Consider the following 22,218-nt stretch of genomic DNA (forward strand, 5'->3'; position numbering starts at 1 on the left):
ATCATTAACACACAAGCTAAAATCAACAATATGATTTTGCATAATTAACTTCTTGTATTTTATTGAAGTGAACACCATTCAATCAGTGATTTTTACCTCAGTGATAAATACATGAACTCACTGGCCATCAATAGTCCTCTTAAACTCACCATTCGAACCACCATATAAAATGCAGTTCATACCACAACTTGGCATACCATGGCTAGCTACATCTGGACGCCTCATGCCTTGGGGTTGGTATTGCTAGTTTAAAGCTTCACATGGTTGACAATACCATCCTCCAAAAGAATTCCTTAAAATACCATAGTAATCTTGGTGAACTGCTACCTACAATATAATGTTGACATGAAAATTTTAGGATACCTACTATAATCCACTGTAACAATACTGTAGGAAATAGAAAAATAAAGTTAAAATAGAGGAAGGAATAACTAGATTACCGAGTAGTAATTGGAAACACAAATCATGTTTGATCGAGTAGATTTTGGCAATCTACAAATATCGCACAAAAGATATTATTCTCTTGTTGAGATAGATGACACCTCGTAACAATCAAAATTCCTTTCCAATGGAAGTTTTGCAACAAGGGACCGTGACATTGTCTCTTTAGCTCACAACATTGTCTGAGAAGAAGAGCTTGGGCATCCAGCAGTAATGTTCTCTTTATACAATCAGAGAAATATTACCAGACAACTAAATGTATCAAAAGAAAGATGATGAATCGTGTGCTAAGAAATTTTTGTGATAGAAAAGTTTAACAAAGTTAAAACTACCATTCACTGAAATTTAAATAGAAACCTAGAACAAAGACTTCTAAAAAAAATCTCAAATTTAGATGATTCAGGGTTAGGTCAAAACACGCATGTTATTTAACACATTGTAGAACTAACATTTTGGATGAAATGGAGTCATCAAAGATGGGGTCAATGATTTCTGAACATAGTTATAATTGTAATCTATGAAACAAACAAACAACGCATATTTAATATTTTCCTAGGCACTTATAATTGTATTTTATGAAAGAAACAAATAACATACATTTACCATTTTCATAGGCACTGATATGCCTAAAATCTTAATAACTACCAGTGCTCCTACATGACACAATTATTTGATATTGACCACTTCACATTTTAAAAAATATGAGATTCAATTAAGACGTGCCATAATTTTGTCCATGACAGGAATGCCACTTAAAAATGAATAAATATTTGAAAAATACATTCTTCAATATCAAACCATATAATCCATTGCCCACTATTCTATGGCATCAGATCAGTTCTAGAACAAAGATGAATCCAAGTAAACCTCAGCTGTCTTGGTTGAAACAGAGAACCAACTACACCGTACAATCTTAACTATCAATCAAAGATAATGTACAAGGTTTAGACCCTATGTTGGAACTAGCTAGAAAACAATATGCTTAAAGCCCCTCCCTCTCAAATATTATTATCTACAGATGATACAAACTAATTTGAGATATTCTTGGCCCTCAGATGTGTTTTTAGTTCCACATTTGCTGCGAACGAACACTAATAGGGGTTTTAGCAATTTACACCACATTGTTGTGTGTTTGATGATGATCATGTGTTTGATGTGAAAGGATCTATCCTCACCCAAAGCAGGGAGAATATGGACGCAAGAAGAATTGAACAAATAATAACTATTGTTGTTTTCTGGTTCTGGTGACCCATTAATCCCTTGAGGAATGGATAAAGATGGACAATCACCCACAAAGAGAAATTTTTTTTCCAAACAATGCACCCTAAGATTGATAACCACTATTGATAGCTTGGTAAACACCTGCTACTACACCAACAAGATTTTCCACAAGAAAAGTAGTTGGAGGGATGAGAAGACCACTCACCAGGAAATTCACCGTCTTCGTCTGAAGACTTTGATGTGACAGTAAATTTTGGGTCAATCCCTGTTAGAACTTCCAGTAACTCTTGAAATATGGAAAATATACGTGCTAATACACCTTCAATAATCCAAAATTGATCATTCCTCCAGCATTCATCGATGCCAAATGTACTCCAGTGTAGCTCTAGAATAACAGTTTTAAAAGAAGGAAATAAAATATGAAGAACACACTTGCAAAGTTGCTAATCTGCATATCAAAATAAATATAAAAATTAGGGGAAAAATGTGAAGAATTGTATGAGAACAAAATCCAAAAAAAATCTAAACTACAGGTTGCATTAGAGGTGAGTAAATCTTGACAAGATTAAGGTCAGTAAGGGTTGACAATCTTACCTCATGAATGATAAACTTCCCTGTAAGAAGACAAATAGCTGGCAAGGTACAATATGCAACCAGTGGGAGGGATGTGAGAGGATAAACTATGGTATTGATGTATGCTAGCCTCTGCAATTGGTGTAGCCATACCAAATTGGACAATGCCTGCTCAGTAAAATTTCAACAGAACCAAGGGCCCATCGGAGAACTTGATTCGAACGATCTGAAAGATTGATTGGTGCAAATCCCTTTAATGCAAGACGTGCAGGCATGCAGTATATTGAAATCCAGCCTTGAGCATGCATTTTAAACCCAATCAAAATATCTTCTGTGACAGAACCATAAATCCACCCACTCTGCACAAAATATGAGAACCCATTCATATTAGATATTTTCTTCAAGAACAGTTTCCTGGTGCTTGGTTTCCTAAATAAAATGTTGCTTATTCTGAAGAGAATTTATGCACATTCACGAAAAATGTTTATACAACTTTACTATAGAAAAAACTAATTTGTTGAACTAAAAAAAGAAAATCAACAGCATCATCAAATAGATGCAGATCCACCTCTACTCATACCTCTTTTCCCCATTCCGAATTGTCTTCATATCCACAACGGATAACTTTAATGACTTCTTTCAATAAAGAAGCAAGATTTGCAGATTGTGGAAGACCACCATTTTCCATGAGGGTAGATTGACAAAATCTTTTCTCTAAGCTCCTTTGGGACATGAGAAATGATTTCTCATCATCAAATCCTGCATTATGCAATTTCAAAGAAGGGTGAGGGCAAAGGGTAAATGAGTTGTCAAAAAATACAAATCACTGGTTTGGACTTGGACTCATCTTCAATAACCTCTTCTATGTCTTCCAAACTAAACTTGGGTATAGTAGATTCAGTTCACTTGGTTCTCTTCTTATCATCATCATACCTTTTGTTTGCTTTTCTGCTCTTCTTTCTAGATCCCTAGCAACATCTCAGGAAGCATGTTGGTTCAAGATCCTTCTCAATGAGAACTAGATCATAACCATAGAGTGATTGTCTATTAAAACAACACCTTGTACCCACATAAACAGGCCCTTGGATACCATCGAAACATCTCAAGTTGATCTACAAAGATTTCAAAATTAATATGCCAAGCTGAAATTATATGAAAATTGCATAATTGCATATAAGAAAACATTTTGGGTGTTCATAATTTCTTACATCAAAGAACACAGTGTTACGATCGATCGTGTCGATCAATGCCATCAAATCTCGAAGGAAACTGTACATAGCAAGTTTTCTTCCCAAGAACTCAATCCATTAGAAAACACATTGCCTAACGAATAGCTTTGTTGTTGTTTATATAATGAAGGTTCAATAGAAAGAGGCCATTTGTGAGGACAATAGACACTCGGTCCTAAGTGGAGCAATGGATAGCAATCATTAGCGTTAGCATAATAATTAATGAATTTGATATGAGGAAATCAGAAGAAAAAGAGAGATGTGTACAGAGCTAGGAATATACCAATGCATTAGTTCAACGAATTTCTTGTGGTGTTGGAAACCAGGCCTCTTTTCATGGGATACATAAACTAACCATGGAAATTCATTACCATCATTTTCAACTCCCCGACTGTGACCTAATAATACCTGAAGCTGAAAGTGAAAAATTCAGTAGTAGTAATTTCCGTTACTTGCAACATATTTATAAGCATGTTAACAAAAGGGAGAGAAAATTATGATACTGCATATAGACTACAAAGGAAAGATAAAACTCTGGGGTAAAATATGAGTATCTCATAATTGGATCATCCCATGATGGTCTCCAGTGTTGTTTCCTGGCCATGGAGTTCCATCTTGCATGGTCCATCCCTCTTCTGGCACTTTTTGTGCTTTGGCCACAAGTGTATTTATCCGGATCTTGTACTCTTCATATTCCCTCTGATATTGGCACAAAGATGGAAGATGTCAAGGGAAAGAAAAACCAATAAACCAACAGAAGTAGCTCTTACATTTGGATACTTTAATGTGCACTTTCCTTCATTGCTCTCCGCTCTTTAACAAAGGAAGGTTGTACTTTATCCTTCAAATAATCAATCTTTTGGGCAAAGTAGAATTCTGGAGCCTTGAGCTCGATACTGTATCTTTTGTAAAATGGCACCCACTTCCTTGTGAATTCTGAAGTTTCTGAAATGGCTTCAAAAGTCAACATTGATGCTCCATCATTAGAAACATAGCTTTAAACTTTATCGACAGGATAATTCACGATAAGGATAGAAAGAACAATATTTACTGTGACAAGAGGAGGCTCCTTTAGAGGGTCCACTATACTGACAAAAATATCAACACCAGTCAACTGAGATGGCTCTCCTTCTCTATCAAACCAGTCAAATCTTCAAAATTCCATATTCCTATTGTATACTTTTACTATGCAGAATTTACGAATCTGTGTTCATTTCTTTTATTTAACATCCTCACTAAAAAGACTCAGAAAAATTCCTTCAGAATTCTATATTTCTACTGGAGACTTTTAATACGCAGTATGTAGGCAAGAAAGATAAAAAATTCTTGTAGGAAAGAAAAATAAAACCAAGGGAAAGGGATTGAGCAGCTCCACACGCCCTCTTGGCTTCAATGTGGTAATGATTCGTTGCAAAGACATAGCTCGGCAGCAGATTCAGAAATCACTTCTACTAGCTTCTTATCACTTATCACTTAATGTGTATAGCTCAAAACACAGGAAATAATAAAAAATTGTGAAACATATCTATTAAGATCAGCAGAGATTACAAATTTTTGAAACAACATTTTATTAATTTCACCACAGAATACAATTTTTTGGCTCTGGTTGGGAAAAGACTTGGTGAGTAGGAAGGGGCTAGAAGTTAAAATCGAAATTGTCTTTTGTTAATATATATATATATATCTATATATATATATATCTATATCTATATCTATATCTATATATCTATATATATATATATATATATATATATATATATATATATATATATATATATATATATATATATATATATATATATATATATATATATATATATATATCAAAGTGAATCTATGTGCACTGGAGAAGGTTGTACTTTATCCTTCAAATAATCAATCTTCTGGGCAAAGTAGAATTCTGGAGCTCTGGGCTTGATACTGTAGTTTTTGTAAAATGGCACCCACTTCCTTGCGAATTATGAAGTTTCTAAAATGGTTTCAAAAGTCAACATTGCTGCTCCATCATCAGAAACATAGCTTGAAACTTTATAGATAGGGTAATCCACGACAAGGATAGATAGAACAATATTTGTTGTGACAAGAGGAGGCTCCTTTAGAGGGTACATTGTACTGACAAAAATATCAATTTCGGCCAACTGCTCCTTCTCTGTCAAACCTGTCAAAGCTTCAAAATTCCATATTTCTACTATATAATTTTACTATGTAGAATTTACGAATCTGTGTTCATTTCTCTTGTTTAACATCCTCACTAAAAGGACTCAGAAAAAGTCCTTCAAAATTCCATATTTCTTCTGTAGACTTTTACTATGCAGCATGTAGACAAGCAAGATAAAAAATGCTTAAAGAAAAGAAAAAGAAAACCAAGGGAAAGGTATTAAGCATCTCCACACACCCTCTTGGCTTCAATGCGGTAATGATTCATTGCAAATACAAAGCTCTGCAGGAGATTCAACAATCACTTCTACTAGCTTCTTATCACTTCTCACTTACTGTGTATAGCTCAAAATAGAGGAAATGATTAAAGATTGTGAAACATCTTTATTATTTTAAGCAGAGATTACAAATTTTTGAAACAACATTTAATTAATTTCACCATAGATTACAATTTTTTGGCTCTGGTTGGGAAAAGACTTGGTGAGTAGGAGGGGCCTAGAAGTTAAAATTGAAATTGTCTTTTGTTTATATATATATATATCAAAGTGTGTCTATGTGCACTGGAGAATTTTTGTGGTGTAATAAACCATTTTTACATAATTTCTATGAAACTTTTCATACAAATGATTTGATTATTTTTTTTAATTGTAAATGTGAAATACCTAATCTTTTAATAATATTACAATCAAACCCTATTAAGACAGCAAAATTATTAAAAATATTAACTAAATAGCATGAAATTTAATGTAACATGTTAAAATTTAAGTAATATAACATGAATCTAATGAATGGCTGTCTCTAGACTTTAGCGTTGCTTATTTTTTTTTTTTTTTAATTTTGATTTTTATTATGTAAAATTAGTTTTTAATTTTATATATGGATTTATATTTTAGAAAATCTTCTAAATTTCCAGAGCACTTGAATTTTAGAGAATTTTCAACTCAAACATGTGATTTTAATAAATTTCCAAAAAATTATAAACAACTTAAACCAATCAAATATGCAAGAAAAATCTAAAAACAAATATGCATAAAAAAAATTACAAGGCTTAATAAATTAATCAACTATAAAAAAAAAATTTAACTAAACTAAACCAAAATATATTTTATATTTATATTTGTTATGAAGTTTAAAACTAGTTTCCTCAGCGTCTAAGGCCTAATAAATTAATCAACTATATAAAAAAAGTTAGTAAACTAAACCGAAATATATTTTGTATTTATATGTGTTATGTATTAACTAAACCAAGATATATTTATATTTATATTTGTTATGAATTTTAAAACTAGTGATGGATATTGACACTACAATGAGGGTGGTAGAATTTGTAAATCAGCTAACCACTAAGGGAATTAGTAAAAAATAATTAACTTAGTTGTTTTCGGAATTTAGTGGAGTCCCTGAATTTATAGAAGCAGCCTCGGTAATTCTCTTTTACTGGAAAGTTGACAGTTAAAGCAGTTATACCTACCTGTTTGTTTTCGAAAAGAAAAAAAAGATAGGATGCTGTCAAAAAGGGGGAAGGAAAAAGATTTCTTGAGCTGGAGAGACTAGTGGAAATCTATAAAGAAAAATGCAGAGGGATTTTGTGAATAATTCTGGGTTGGACCAAGAGTCTTATTGTGAAAAATTGTTGACTCTGTGACTGCTCTAGAATTGAGGAGCACGGTGGAGAAGACTGGGCGTAATAGTTAGTTTCTTGTTGGAAGGGTAGAGTGGTCCCTTTTGTAAATTTGTGGTCAAGATAACAACAGATAACAAAAAATAACAGCAGATAAAATATATGCGAATATTTTCTCAGATGAAGATAGATTAAATATTTCTCGAGGAAATTTCTTATGTCTATGTATTTGATAGATTAAATATTTCTTGAGGAAATTTATTATGTCTATGTACTTGATATAATTTTTAAAACAACAAACTTTCCAAAAGATTGAAAATCTAGTTAAATTTTCTAGAAGTTTAACTAGCTGAAATGTTATTCTGTGTTTTTTTCTTGAAAATAAATGTTTATCAATGATTGATGATATTTTAAATAAATAATAATAACAAATATAAATTAAAAAAAAAAAATTGCAACTCTCATAGCTTAGAAAAAATAATATCCCTAATCAAAACATGTAGAAACATTCGTTTTACTGAATTGGCCACTATGGTTATGCTGGAGTTTCAGTAGAAAGCCACGCCATTTTTCACCACACACATGAAAGAGGTTTGAAATGAGATACTATATAATTACTTACAATTGGTTGGATTTTATCAACACAGTCAAACTCATCAGATACTCACCAACATCTTTTTAAATCTTAAAATTACAAAAAAATAATTTAGAATTTAGAAATATATATATTCTCAATATAACCTGCATTTCAACTGACCTGATCCTGTTGCAGACACTCCAAATTCAGTCTATATAGTTTAATGTATTTTCTTCGAGCATTCCTGTACTTAGACAACCCATTGTCAAACTCAATCCTACAAGCAAAGAAAATGATAAGCAAGTAAAATTAGAACGGTCTCCATAGTCATTCTCAGTGCTCCAGAATTCAAATAAGAAGGGAAAATTAACAATTTCCTTAGAAATGGTATTAAATAAGGGAGAAATATAACAACAGACACATGAAAGAATGGAATAGAATAAACATGATTATCATTTAAAATCTAGACATGCAAAATCTGGAATAACCCGACAGCCAGATGATGATAACTGTGTCTATGAGTAGTAATTCACCATGTATCAGTAAATAAGTATGTTAAAATTTTGAAACCTTATGGTCAGCACAGTGTGCTTATTCTTTCTGATAATTTTAGCCTCTGTGTTTAGACTCATAGAAGAAGCATATCCAACCAATATCCAACCAATAACTATAGCACATAAAATGTGGCATTCTAGAAATCAAAATAAGCCACCAAGACCATTGGGTTTCAAACAAACAACTTCCATAAGTAGAACAAAAGATGAATTTATTGATCCATACAGGCGTGATCCAAAGTAAATCCAAGAAGTGCGACACAGAAAGCACATCAGCGAGGACTGCATTTATAGCATACTTCCACCACATTCTTTGCCAGTGAACACCAGTTATAGCCAAAATATATTGAGTCCAAGGTCTAAACGGGCCATACCTAACAAGTACACAACCAACTAATATTCTTTAGCCAAAAATAGACATTTTGTGAACATAAACAATCCCAACAATCCCTTTCCGAGAATGCAAGCATTCTTTTAATCATACTTTACTAAACTGAAAACGAAAAACAAAAAGAATTAGAAAGATTGGTTACAAGATAAATGACTTGTGGAAGAAAGCAACCAACGCATTACCATGTATCCATGAAGCCTAAAATATGTGTATTATATTTAGATGTAAGAAAACAATAATCGTATATCACAAACTAGTAAAGCCACATATGAAAATATCATACCAACATCGGTACCAAAGATAACAATAAGTAAGTTTAGAGTAGATCAGAATAATATATCCATATTAATTAAAGAAGATAGTAATATAGTTCAAACAAACTACAACTACTCGCAGCCTACAAAACCCTTTTCTAGAATGGGATCTAGAACCGCACAAGAAACAGTTCTAGTTGCTGCCATTGTTAGTCAAAGTGATGCAGAGGAGCTCAGACAATGCATCAGCCTATAGGCCATGAGCTCCTCTGTATAGAAAATAGTAATTTCATCACAAGTTCTTAAAAATGATTCTTTGCTACAAAATTCAACTGGACAAAAGCTCAATTTGTCAAACGAGAATCTAGTTAAATTTTCAAGAAGTTTAACTAGCTGAAATGTTATTTGTGTTCTTTTATTGAAAATAAATGTTTATTTATGATTGATTGTATTTTAAATTCATTTAGTCAAAAAATTATCATACTTAGGAATGATTTGTAGCGGCACCGAGTACCTGAGGAAAGGGGTTTATGGGAGACTGTAAACAACAAAGATCCAAAAGTTTTGTTGAAACAATGAAGTTGGTAGACTCCCTGTAAGTAAGCCTCTATAGTACCATAAACTCACAAAGTGCATTGGATGACCAGAAAAAAATTACCTGTGGGTAATTTACACCAAATTAGTCATCAATCCGGGTCAGTTACTGACAGCCGAAGGAATAGTCCAGAGACAGGGGAAAATAAACATAGATGAATAACTTATTTATGGTGGAAGGATGGAAAAAGGAAACTACTAGTTGTTAAAGCCAAAATGAAGATGTGTTTAAGCCTTCAAAATGATTAACTTGAGAATAAAAAACACACATTTTTTGTGGTTTATTTATTTATGATAAATTAATTTCAAACAGAAAATAAGGGTTATCAAAACATAATCTTGCCCTCCTTGTATCCTGAAATTGAAAAAAGAATATACAACTGAACTCGTAATTCTATATACATGGGGTCTTGAGAAAAGAAACTTGTAACTCACACAAACAAAAGAAAATAGAACCAATTATAAAAAATATATATAAAACTTGGATTGAAACAAAAAAGAATTACAACAAAATTTGAAGGAATGCACAGTTTTAGCCTTAGTACCAGAAAACTTAACAGAACGCTTACATTTGCTAAAACCCACATCTTTATGATTGTAGATAAAATTGTTACACCAAAACAAGCCAAAATGTGCCATGCAACAAATTCAGGGAGCAAATTTCTCTAGAAAGATCTGATCAACTTATAGTATACATTAATAATACCAGTCGTAGATATTAAGGGATACCTCGTACTCAGATAGAAGAACAAAGGAGGAAAATAAAAATAAAACCGTAAGGGCAAGATGAAACCCTAATATGTAGCCTAGCAAATTTAACAACGTTTGGCATTACAAACAACAGAGTGTGGCTGAATAGGTAAGAATAAGAAATACTAGGGAGCTGAAATAATAGCATCGAACCCTACCTCCTCCCAGTCCCACCGAACTTAGTCCAAGAGAACCTGCAATTCAAAGGAATGAAAATAAAATGAGTAAGGAATATTTAATGGAAGTATATGAGCGAAATCATGGAGAAAAGCAGAAAAAGGGATTTACTTGAGGGGAGTCGGCTATGTTGCCATAGCAGAGGAAGCACTTTTCATTCCAACTGAACATAGCCCAAACTCAAATCTAGGAAGAACATATCATAAGGAATTGGGTTATTGTTGTAACCAAACTGGAACACATTCTACTAAATTTATTGTAGAAACATTGTACCTCTTCCATTCGACTCAATGTAAAGGAGATAGCAAGGCCAAAGAAATATACCTGCGTGATGAATTGCATAACTTTCTATGTAAAAACCAGGAAACCAAACCCTCGACAGTGGAACCTCCTCCTTCAAACAAATGGAGTGCAAATGACTGACTGTAGCGGGGAATGGGGTAGTTAGTTACCCTAAATCCCCTCCCATGCATCCAAACTATGTGATTAAGGGTATGGAAATAAAAAACAATGATTGTGACCAGGTGGAAGGGTTGTAGGTCACCTCGGTTCCATCAAAACTAAGAACGGGTAATGGTACACCCACGCATAATATTATGTAAATGAATTAGTGTTGTTGGGAAAAGTATCCAATACGAAATGACCCTATCCCACTCTAAGGGTGATAGTACCTCAACAACAATCAAAGCAAAGCTATTCGAGATTACTTCTTTATGAGATGTAAGAGAGAGGAGAAAGAGATCCACTAACCGTTGTCTTCCCCTAATGATTGATCCAATCTTCCCTCTCTGCTACTTGCTCCCAGCTCCTTGCTCTTTCACTGGCCCAACTACACCAAGATCCTGCAAAATCACAAGAAAGGGAAACTACAAGAAGCATACATTCATAATTGATTCAAGGATTAGAATAAATCAAATATACAAGTATCAATACGCCATTGAGACACATGCATATAGAAGAACCTCAAATGCTTTATTAATGGAAGAAGTAAAGTTCAGGAAGTGATACAACCATAAAAGGCCCAATCCAGCATCACCTCCCAGCAAAAAGAAATCTCCTCTTCACCTCCTTCAAGCAAATCACCCAATAGTTCTATACTCAAACCAACAGCACTTCCTTACAGTCACAAGATTCCAGCCTCCTTAGACCTCATGAGAGAGCTCTACATATAGGAGATTTGGAGAAAGGATGAGTCAGCTTGAGCTTGGCATGGAGCTGATTAGTGTCCTCTCCCACTTCAGTTATTCTTCAGTTCTTGAGTCCACTTGGAAGTTCTTGCTTCCACTTGGAGATCTAGACCCTCTTACTCATCACTAGGCGAATTCCTTGATCCAAGTGTCATTTTGGAAGCTTCCTGGGCATTGACACCTTGAGGAATGACTGTACCACTTGGCCAAACTCGCCCAGCGCAGGTAGCGTTTATTGGAGTTGACATTCAGCGCAGGTACCGAGTGGAGCAGTTGACATTCAGTGCAGATGCTCAGTGGAGCAGCTGACATGATCCAGAAATAGCTTGTTTTTGAGTGTTTTCAGGTGGAGAACTGATTTTCAGTGCTGTGGTTTGCTGACCTTGTTCCTCTAGGGGTAGGAACAACATGTTTAGGGACTTTGGATCCCTTAGATTATTGACATTTCATGCTTCATGATGTAAGGCACAAAAATGTCTATAACAGTTGCCCCCTAAAGTATGAGGTCGTTTATCGGGTGAAATGCTTTATCAGGAGGATCCGAAGTTCATTCAATCGCTGAGAGGTGACCTGTAATAAAATACAATACAATACATTATTTTTCATTCTGCTTTCATGATCTAGCTGAGGCTGGCATTCCCATGCTCAGCTTTATAAATTCATTTTGGTACATAGAACAGACGATCGTCTGATGATAGACTGATAATTCTCTGCTGAAATTATCATCCTTTGAGTAGGATGATCATCTGCTGCAATGATGTACATGTCAAATGTCTTTATGTTTCCTGAATATATATCGCAGCCCGGATGGATGAAACTAGATCCGGGGTCTTCGAACTCGTTCGATATTCACTCTAAGTACAAGTCGATCCATGTGAGAATTGCGCTGAAGTCGAAAATGGAAAGACATCGCTTGATTACCGGTCAATGATGTAAACCGTTAACAAGCGCGAGAGGAATCACCGATAATGATAATGACCCTCAAGGTACTGCAGTACAATTCACGTGGTGTGAATATAGGACTTGCCGTCGAACACCACGCAAAATCTTCTGGTCGAAGGTCATTGATGTATACATGTCGCCGGAAGTGAGAAACTTGCCATTGAGGCATGCAAGCTTCAAAGTACTGAGGGGGTTGTTCCTAGATCAACTTCTTGGATAATGAGCTGAAGTCGACAAGAAGCGATTCGTCAAAGGAGGGCCTTAATGAATCCCACATCAGTGACACGGAACGGAGCTAATGATTTTAGTGGAGGTGAAAACAATCTGTGAAATATGATTCAGGGTGGCGATCATGGGTGGATGAAAGATGATGTATGGCAGTGGATGGGACACGGTTCACTCTTTCTGAATAACATCTCTTGAACATATAACGACACTGATACGATGGATCGGTAGCATTACCCCAAATGTGGATGGTTTGGCGGAGACCATGGTGATGAGACCGGTGAATGAAACAACCCAACTCGATGTGATACGGAGGAAAAGTGTCATGTTCAAGAGCGACTTGCTACCATTAAAGCTTTGAGGTTCTCCCAATTTTTCCCCAGTCATTTCTGACCAGTACCTCTTTATTTTTGTCAAGCTTGAGGAGGATAACATATGCTTGTTCTATAACCTGCCCTTCGGGCAAGCCCATCGCTATGTTTTAACGAGCCTAGCGATAGGGAAACTCGTTCTCGTCTAAAGACAAGTTTATCGCTATTTAATCATTTTAACGAGTCTAACGACAAGGAAAACTCGGTCCTTTTCATTTTTAGAGAGTCTAAAAAGGTACAGAAAGTTAACTCCAAAATTCCTTTTTCGTCATCTAATCCCTTAAGTCCGAAAAAGTATAAAACACTACAGAAGGGATGAATTTTCGATAACTTTAACGAGCCGAATAAAACAAGCGCTCGACCTTTTTGTGCAATAATCCCTCAGGTCCAAAAAGATTAAAATATAGAGGAGGGATAGCTCTTCCAGTCACTTTAACGAGCTGGAAGGCCAAAACTCGACAAACTTTTCATATTTTACGAGTCAGTTGAAAAGAGCTCAAAGAAGACTCGTCTTTTTGAGGAACGAGTGATAAATAGGGATAGCAGTAGATTCCAGGTACAGGTTGGAATTTTCCAATCACGGCAGTGTCACAAGGATGGCTAGGTGAAATCACTCTTCGCAGCTGTTCCTCAAAATGGGTAAACAATCATATGGGGGCGAACGATCGGCCAAATGGAATGGAGGTGGAAGGTGCAAACACGACCAAGGCTTTTTATGGCTAATAAATTTACGATCACAATGGTTATTTACCGAAATAGGTTCATTTTTTAATGAGCTTAAACTCTGGAGGAAACTCTTGCTCACGCTTTTCTATTTTTTAACGAGCATAAATTCCACGGTAAAACTGCTCGATCTTATGTTTATTTTTTAACGAGCATGAACTATGTGCTAAAACTGCTCGGATCTCGCTTTTCTATTTTTTAACGAGCATAAATTCTGCGGTAAAACTGCTCGATATACCAGTCATAAGATAAGAAATGTCTCCTGTAAGACTCCATTTTTTATAGAGCTTGCGCCTCACATAAGCTATGCTCCCTCTCATCCTTTCTTTATGCAAGTTCGGAAACATCTAATCCCAAAAACAAATAAATAACCGCTCCTAGCTTGTACTCCAAAAGGTTTGCATGCCCCCAGGTATAAAATACAATTTCAAGGCTGCCCCTCCTCTCCCCCACCTCTATTTTTCTTTGGGTGTTCACAGCTACTTGTCGTCTTGCCAGTCTAATGTTAACGATACTTGTCTTCTCGTTATTTTTAACGGGTCTTATGCGGTACTTGTCTTCCCGTCGGCCCAACTTTTGACAGCTCTTTTGCAAGATCGCAAGAGAACAGCTACTTGCGACAAGAGAGCAGCTACTTGCGACAAGAGAAGAACACTACTCAAAGACAAAACATATGTGTTATTGAGGGAGGCTTGCCTCTTTCTGGTTACCCAAAGATTGTCTTGTTAACTTCTTCAAACGAAGACATTTCCTCGGCACTGTCTACCGAAGTAGACAATGGTGAATGACCTTTGTCAAACAAGTAACCTTGACAAAAGAATCCTATTCTAGAACAACCCCTCTTCCAACCACGGACGGGGTACGAACTAGTCATATTCTTTCGTGGAAATTCCACCTTATACCCAAGGTTTCCTCTGCCCGAAGCAGACCAGGATGCATGCCCCCTCGGTTCCAGTACCATCTTTCGAATCACTCGCACTCATCAGGAAGGAGGACTGGGGGTGGAGACATTTCTTGAGTGAATAGACCATTGAGGGTTGGTATGTGACTATTTGCGATGCGTGATCCCGGAAATGAAAGTTGGTCTACGAGCTTGACCATCCTTCCTTCGTGTGGAAAACACATTACTCTAAAGAGTGAGGAGACTATAGCTCCCATGCAATATATATAGTCTCGTCCAAGGAGTAGGTTATAATCCAAGGGTCCTTGAACGACCATCATGTTCATTTGAACGGTCTTCCCTTTCAATGTAACAGGCACATTGGGGAGGATCCCTAATGGTCGACTGGTTCCTTTATCAAAACCTGAGAGATTTCTTATCTCAGGCAAAAGCGCCGGGGAACCCAGTGCTTTCCAAGCAACAGAGGAAAGGATACTCACAGATGCCCCTTCATCAATGATAGTGCCAGCCATTATCATTCTATAAATTTGGACTATGATTCTGAATGGTATACTGGCTGGCAACCGGGGTCTGCCTAGTTGGTTCCAATCAAAGGACACAACCAGGTTGCTTGGTGGTGGGACCGAATACACGGCCGGATATGACCCTGACGATGTTCCTTCCTGCGATAAAGGAATGGGCGCATTGCCCTGATGCTCATCAGAATCTGTGTTGATGAAAAGAATCTGGATGGTGTCATCCTTATTCTCTTCAGTGAGGGTGTCATTTGAAGATGAATCTTTAGTGACGGTGTCATTTGAGGATGAAACCTCCGAAGGAAGAACCGGGTCAACTGCCGTATCGACCTTTAGGCTTTCGTCTGGTCTGGATTCAGTAGGTTCATTTTCAATGACTGACGCTTCAGCTGACCACTTGAGCAGGCCAACTGTATTTTCAACCAACGAAGGACTTGGCACGAGTTTTTTGTATCCAGGAGGAAGTCTCAATGGTGAAACCGGGCGATCTTCCAAAACTCTCTTCACCTCGTCTAAAAAGGGACAACGGTGGATGGCGTGATCGCCTTCACACAGTCTACAGGGGGATCTTTCTCCCCCCTTTTGTCTTGAACCTTCACTTTCGCTGGTTGACGGTAAGCATTCAACATGGCTATCAGAGGTTGATGCTCCCGAATTGTGCAACCGAGGGGACCAGTCCCTTAGTATCCGGGGAATACAGGGACAATCTCTATGGAAGTGGTCTCCTCTACATATGACACATGGCGATTTAGGCCCGGTCTGTGCTGTGTGTGGATTTTTGTCAGATGTCTTTTGCTTGCCCCCAGTCGCCTTAGGCTCCTTCTTCTTCTTCTCTCTCTTCTTCTTCTCCTTCTTCTCCATGGGAGCTTGGCTTTTGCCGGCTCTACCTTGCGAAGACGAAGGATTGGAGAAAGAGTTATAGGAAGTTGAAGGCTGGTGGGCAGCTCTAGACTGATCTAACTGTTGACTCGACTGTTCAGGAACCATGGTGTTCTGAACTACATTGGTTGAGAATAGCCAAATAGGGAGGCCAATTGTCAGTCCTGGAAGCGGCAATGTGGCCATGTGGGGCGCACCAACTTCTCCCCAAGAGGAGAAAGGACTAGGATTTCCATCATGTGGAATTCCTTGGTTGGGGCGTTCCATGTTCTCAACCTACAGATCAATGCGGGAATAGGAGGTGATTATGTTCCGTTTAAAATAAATTTTATAACGACGCTTTAGACACAACTTGCTTTTTCACTTTTTAAGAGTCGAGAAAAAGCTAAAGATGACTCTAGTCTCCTTCGATGTTTTAACGAGCCCGAAGTGACAAATGCTCGGTTGGACTTTTTCAGTTATAGAGTTTGAAAAAGGCCAAAAGAAACTGCTCTGGAGTTCTAGGCAGAGGGTGTGCCAAACTTTTCGCAAAACCACAGAATACGTTTTACGGTACGAGTGGTCGATCTTCGTGAATGTTGTGTTCACTGCATTGCGATCAGTAGGGCGGCCGACACAGTTTCCTATGGATAAAGGCTTTGATCCTATAGGGGTCTCCCAATATATACGCGACGGTACATGGGAGCACAAGTCCGTATTGATACTTATCGCTTCACCGTGGAGGAATCACCCAACCACTCAACGCTAAGATATCACGTTTAACGACGCCGGAACACGTCTCTAGCTTAGACCTCTATGTGTTTGCGTTATGTTTCAATGTGTTGTTATGTAAATTCAATTTATTTTAAGGTTGATCTTGTTTAGCAGTTTGCCTTTATGGATCACCACGAGATGTATAGTAACACTCCTAAATGCAGTCTAAGATGATAAGCAAGCTTTTCAATCTTTCAACTTTGAAAATCTTAACTACTGAGGGAAAAGAAAGACATCATCTTTTCACACAGATCATAGAGCACACACTAATGCACTTTTTCCTAAATCAACATGCAAACTGTCATAATGCACATGCACAATGCAAGTATTTCTTTTCTCCTTCTTAATGTTGATGCGATACAAAAAGAAAGCTGTTGTATAACTTTGAATTCAATTTCAAGTGAAAGCAAACAAGCTTGTCCAAAATCAAATGACACCTTAAGATTTACTTGTTTCGACACTAGAAATATATAAATTCAAACCATATGACGAAAGCAAAAGCTCAATCAGCTATGAACAGCAAACAAACTAACTCTTAAGATCAAAACGACACTTTATCACAGGTCTAGATCTAAGAGGCCACAGCAAGACTAGTTCACTTTCGTTATGGGAAACTGCAAATGATACAAGAAATACACAAAGAACAAACACAATTTCTTTATACAACCGAGGCGGAATAGTGGCAAGGAAAGTTGGTTTCAGATAGGTACATTGACTGGTAACAGGCTGCAAAAACAAGAGTGAAAACAGGAAGGAAACCCAGTAGCACTAGGTAAAACTAGTCCAGCGCAGGTAGTACACTGGAAATTTGACCTTCAGCGCAGGTAGCCCCTTCGGGAACTGCGCTGAAATGCAGACTGCCTTCACAGTGCCTGCACTGAAGATTCAAACTTTCGTTTTTCTCAGTTTCCGGGTCGCAGATTGCTCAAAAATTCACAGTTTTTGGCCAAATCAGAAGCTATCAGTCAAGTACACACTAAGGGATGAAAAGGAGGATGAAAAGCTATCACTAAGAGCTATTTATATTCCTTGTGAATCATCTCTTCAAATCATAAACATGCCCAGAAACTGAGCTAGAGTAGCTGCCCTCTACTTTGCATTTGAAAGATCCAAATGCAGTTCGATTCGGTACTCCCTGTGTTTATGAAATGAATAGAAAAAACACAAACAACCAACAAGATACGATCCCCAGCGAAGTCGCCAATTTTTTGTTGGGAAAAGTATCCAATACGGAATGACCCTATCCCACTCTAAGGGTGATAGTACCTCAGCAACAATCAAAGCAAAGCTATTCGAGATTACTTCTTTATGAGATGTAAGAGAGAGGAGAAAGAGATCCACTAACTGTTGTCTTCCGCTAATGATTGATCCAATCTTCCCTCTCTGCTGCTTGCTCCCAGCTCCTTGCTCTTTCACTGGCCCAGCTACACCAAGATCCTACAAAATCACAAGAAAGGGAAACTACAAGAAGCATACATTCATAATTGATTCAAGGATTAGAATAAATCAAATATACAAGTATCAATACGCCATTGAGACACATGCATATAGAAGAACCTCAAATGCTTTATTAATGGAAGAAGTAAAGTTCAGGAAGTGATACAACCATAAAAGGCCCAATCCAGCATCACCTCCCAGCAGAAAGAAATCTCCTCTTCACCTCCTTCAAGCAAATCACCCAATAGTTCTATACTCAAACCAACAGCACTTCCTTACAGTCACAAGATTCCAGCCTCCTTAGACCTCATGAGAGAGCTCTATATATAGGAGATTTGGAGAAAGGATGAGTCAGCTTGAGCTTGGCATGGAGCTGACTAGTGTCCTCTCCCACTTCAGTTATTCTTCAGTTCTTGAGTCCACTTGGAGGTTCTTGCTTCCACTTGGAGATCTAGACCCTCTTACTCATCACTAGGTGAATTCCTTGATCCAAGTGTCATTTTGGAAGCTTCCTGGGCATTGACAACTTGAGGAATGACTGTGCCACTTGGCCAAACTCGCCCAGCGCAGGTAGCCTTTATTGGAGTTGACATTCAGCGCAGGTACCGAGTGGAGCAGTTGACATTCAGCGCAGATGCTCAGTGGAGCAGCTGACATGATCCAGAAATAACTTGTTTTTGAGTGTTTTCAGGTGGAGAACTGATTTTCAGTGCTGTGGTTTGCTGACCTTGTTCCTCTAGGGGTAGGAACAACATGTTTAGGGACTTTGGATCCCTTAGATTATTGACATTTCATGCTTCATGCTATAAGGCACAAAAATGTCTATAACAATTAGATCCAAGTTGGGTTGGAAAAACACAGATCACCAACAAGAAAAAATAATCCAAGTTCCAAACACAAAGTTACAAATTGTCAAGTTCAAGGCTATGCATTCAATATCACCAGGACCGAGACCTTAGGGAAAAATTCACATCATTTAATCAAATCCAAGTACTTGATATAATAATTATTAATGTGTGGTAGTGGTTACGGAATATTGGAATATGTAATGTTGTGTTAATTTTATTTCATGATTTTTTTCTTGTGGTATTCCAAGTGGATGTTATAGCGAGGTTTGAGATGATGGTCAATATTTATGTTGTTTTATATCATGTGTTAAGTTGATATTTTTGAGGTGGAGTTTCTTGTGCGAAAGTAATTGCATGTTTATTTAAACACATGATTCAAATCAAATTTAAAGAAATAATGTTAGTATGTATTGAAGATGTTTTTAAAAGCAAACATGACAAAAAAATAATTAAAGAAATGATATTAGTATTCATTTAAGATGTTTTAAAAAACTAAATAGGAGGAAAATAATAATTTAAAAATTGTAAGCCTTATCAAAATAATATTTTGAAAATAATATTTATTTTTTATTATGAGCAAAAAGAATAATTAAAAAAATGATATTACTATTTATGCCTTAGCAAAAGAATACTTAAAAAATAATATTTATTTATTATTATGAGAAAAACGAATAATGAAAGACCCTTCATAGTTAAAGAAAAAAATGATATTAATATTTATTTATGAGTTTTTTTTTATATTTATTTATGACCTTCAAAAAAAACCATGAGAAGAAGAATAATTATCATGAAAAGGGAAAAATTAATAAACCAAAAAGATAAAAAGTTAAAATATTTGTGTGGAAAATTCAAAATTATATATCTAAATTTCTATTTGAAATTTATAATATTTAATATTTAATAAATAAAAAAATTGTTGAGTCTATATGCTCATTCGATACTCCAATATCCAATGTGAAGGCAATGTATAAGTATATCCATTCCTAAATAGAAAAACAATGTCGGCTATAATAAAAATGAAAAAGTTGTTATGCTTATTTAATTAATTGTCCATATAACCTAATATAATTTCATGTAAAGTAATTAGAAGTACAAAAAAATTATGCAAAATATTTAATACGTGATATCAACTTCATATATATCTATATATATAAAAAAAATTGTTAAAAGAAAATATTTTAATGTTGTATAGAATGAAATATCCAATGTAGGTTATCAACAAAATATTTTAATATTAATTAATATTGACATATATTTAAAAATATATCAATAACAAAATATGAATTAGGTTTTTTTTGCACTCTCAAATAACTTTACGCAATATGAAATTTGATCCTTATCTACTCAGGTTAGATCTGTGGTTAAGATGGATTTGTGCTAGTATAATTAGTCATATGAAATTTGATCCTTCTCTTCTCAAGTTAGATTTGTGGTTAAGATGGATCTATGCTGGTATAATTAGTCTTGAGTGAGAGAGAAATGGAATAATTAGGTATCAATGGAAAAACGGGCTAGGGATTTGGGTGAAAATTCATGATGGTTAGGGATTTGGCTGAAAAATATGAGGTCTCTCGGTAAGGAATGCATCACCAAATGAAACACGTAAAAATATATTGTAAATTTTGAAACACATTTGGTGTTAGTTACTTCACAATGGCACTAGGAATTTGTACTTTAAAAAATTGTATAAATAGAATTTTCCTAATCTTTAATGGGAAAACATTACTAAAATGATAGATAGATACTAATATACGAAAATTTAGCATTCGAATATAACACATTTAAATACATGTTTTTTACATTTACATATAATGTGGAAAATATGCACCCTTTGCATCTTCAACAATGAAACAACTTATTTCCCATACATCGCCCATACATCCACATGATCAACAATGTGACACATCAACATGGGTATTCGGTAAGCTAGAATAGTGTTTTTCTTTTCACATGAAAAACCATCTTGTATCCTACATCTAGGGGAGAGATGTCTAATGTTGTGCAGGGACCAGTAATTGATATAGTACTAGCCCCACCAAACCACAAGTTGAAACTTGTGCCACCAATATTTAAACAAAAGTAAATAATGTTAAGTGCAAATATGTTTTAATTTATGTCCAAAATTTCCCCAAACACTGACTGGGCCCACAACTATCCATAAATAGTATCTTGATACTTAAGAGTACAAATCATATTGACCAAACTAGAGAATAGATAAAACCATAAATCCTTCCAAAATGGTCTATTCTAGAAGTAAAAAGTAGCAGTCACGTCAACCGCCACTCATGAGAACTGAAGCTATGTATCCCAAATAAATGTCCATACCTGCACATAATAAAAGTGAATTTATGTCAACCATAATTCCTATTTTGTTCAACATTTAAACTCATTGTATTCAATAAATGACACCCAACCCAATAACATTTAAACCCACTGTGTTCAATAAATGACACCCAACTCAATAACTTCAATAAATGACACCCGACCCATTCTATTTCCCATTAAAATAGATCAAAGCACATGGATCAACAAAAAAAAAATTCCTAGCCATTGGATCACATCTAATTAAATCCATATCACACATTCTAAAGGAAGCCTTTGCAATCCATGTCCTTCCTTGCCACCAATTAAATTCAAGTGCAAAAAACTATAAAAGAAGTTCAACCACTATTGAAGTTGCATGTTTAACATTCAAACTATTCATCGGCCCTGGAGACAGATCATCACAGAACATTTGACAGTATATTAGAATATCATAGTTAGTTTATCTATATGTCTTTACTTTTAAATCATGCATATGATATCTTGGGAAAGACACAACATTGTTTGATCACAATTGCAACCTAAAAAGTTTCAAAATGCAGTAGATTTCCTAGTGTTCACAAATATGTATGTTTA

General features: G+C 35.8%; 1 pseudogene; it reads right to left on the reverse strand.

The window, feature by feature from the left end:
* Positions 1-1,544: 1,544 nt before the first annotated feature.
* LOC149194268 (putative cellulose synthase A catalytic subunit 1 [UDP-forming]) overlaps positions 1,545-22,218 on the reverse strand; it is a 41,168-nt pseudogene continuing 20,494 nt past the window's right edge.

This window comes from Pinus tabuliformis, chromosome 2_2 (genome assembly GCF_031772625.1).
Source record: "Pinus tabuliformis cultivar Carrire ecotype Pingquan chromosome 2_2, CPIR1, whole genome shotgun sequence".
NCBI classification, from domain to species: Eukaryota; Viridiplantae; Streptophyta; class Pinopsida; order Pinales; family Pinaceae; genus Pinus; species Pinus tabuliformis.